Source organism: Pseudophryne corroboree, chromosome 12 (assembly GCF_028390025.1).
Source record: "Pseudophryne corroboree isolate aPseCor3 chromosome 12, aPseCor3.hap2, whole genome shotgun sequence".
Classification (NCBI taxonomy): Eukaryota; Metazoa; Chordata; class Amphibia; order Anura; family Myobatrachidae; genus Pseudophryne; species Pseudophryne corroboree.
The window spans coordinates 108,991,343-108,993,456 of NC_086455.1; the positions used below are offsets into that span (position 1 = coordinate 108,991,343).

The window sequence follows — 2,114 nt, forward strand, 5'->3', positions numbered from 1 at the left end:
TATCCGTATCCAATATCACCTCCTAAACTTATATCCTCCTCCTCCCCCACTTCCAATTCCATTGCCACTGCCTCCCTTCCCCACCCCCCCCTCCTCCCACTCAACCTCCCCCCCGCCCCCCACCCCTCTACCCCACCCCCACCCCACCCCCACCCCACCTCTGATATATGATTATACTAATATTATGATTCTATTTGTAATATGACACATGTATGGTAAGTAATTATTACAGTCAAACCACACTGGAAATGCCCAATCTCACCCGATCTTGGAAGCGAAGCAGTGTCGGGCCTGATCAGTACCAGACTAGGGAGACCATCTGGGAATATCAGGTACTGTAAATAAAAAACTATATAATAAAAGCCTACATGAGCAAGTCATTGTTACAACTACACATATATGAACCTAGCACTAGCCCTTTTTTATTTCTGCACTTCTAAACTTGATCATACTGTCTGCACCTTATCACTAATTACATTAAGCACTACAAGTAACCCTATTTACATTTAGTTCTATTAATATTATCTGTTTTAATAATATTATCTATATTTATATATATTTTATATATCTGCACGTCAGCGCACTTTATTGATGAAGCATCTTATTTATATATATGATAAACCTATCTAGGAACTGTTATTATGGTGACTAAATTGCTTCTAATCACCTATTAATTAAACTTCTTTTTTTCTGTTTACATGGTTCACGGAGGATCAATATGATAATATCCCTGATTTTGACCTCCATTAACATGGCCGCAGCATGAAATACCTATATGAAAAACCACACAAAGATGGCCGCCGATGGAGCTCTTTATGTGAATACTCCTGGCCTCTAGGAAGAACTGAATCTGCTAAAACTACGGGCGCATGCGCGGTCGCGTCTCCGGAAGTGGGGCGGAAATGACGCGACGTCAGAACACCGGAAGTGTGGCGGAAAAGCCGCCAGCGCTTCTTAAAATGACTTTTTCTAGACTTCTCTTGCTCCAAAGTTATTTTTAAAGTATATATTATACACTGTACTGTTATATAGCATCCGATCATATTATATAAGATCACAAACTAGTAGATTACAGTCTGTTTGGCAACACCATGTGCAAACCACAGGAAGGGATGTCATAATTACCACTAGATCACTACTGGTATAAATAGAAGCTTGGTCCCACTCTGCTAACACCCCTTGATGAAGTCTGTATGACGAAACGCGTTGGGCAACCTGGCAGTGACCTTATACCGAGTTAAGTTATAATCTTCTTATCTATTTTTAACGGGCAATATACTTAGAATTGTGTAAATTGTTTTTATCCCATTTTTTAAAGAGACCTGTTATTAAGATATTTCTATGTGTAAAACCTTATGTGAAAACTTTATTTTATGTGAATAAATTGTATTTATATTTTTTACCTTCATTGTGAGTTTTTAAAGACACCGTTGGTCGCTATATTCCCCCCTCCCCCCTTTTTATATATATATATATATATATATATATTAGGGATGAGCAGGCTCGGACCTCGGAGATCCAGCCCCCCCCCTTCCCCCCCGGACTTCATGATCCGAGTCCGGCTCGGGTTTTCCTGCCAGACTCATGAGGCAAAACTTCATCATCCTGGTGTCGGATTTTCGCGAAATTTGGACTTTGTATATTTCGCACCTCCCGCCCCGCCAACTTCACTCCAGTCCTGCAGAGTATATCGAAAGGATGTGTCTCCTCAGTGTCTGCACGGGAAAGTGGCATGGCACTTGGGGTGGCGACCTGCTTTTTTGTATCATTCCAGTGGTGCTGTCTTATGCTGCATCAGTCCAGTCACAGTGGTGGTATTCTGTGCTGCCATAAATCCAGTGCTGCTGTATAAGTCCAGTCCAGTGGTGCTGTCTTGTGCTGCATCAGTCCAGTGGTGGTGTCTTGTGCTGCATCATTCCAGTCACAGTGGTGGTGTCCTCTGCTGCCATAAGTACAGTGCTGCTGTATAAGTCCAGTCCAGTGGTGCTGTCTTGTGGTGCATCAGTCCAGTGGTGTTGTCCTGTGCTGCCATAAGTCCAGCAGTGCTGCCGTTTAAGTCCAGCAGTGCTATCCTGTGCTGTATATTATTTACTCCAAATAAAGGGGTTATTAAT

General features: G+C 42.3%; 1 pseudogene; it reads left to right on the top strand.

Annotated features, from left to right (window-relative positions):
• The first annotated feature begins 224 nt into the window (after positions 1-224).
• Positions 225-344, top strand: LOC134981661 (5S ribosomal RNA; annotated as a pseudogene).
• Positions 345-2,114: the final 1,770 nt, after the last annotated feature.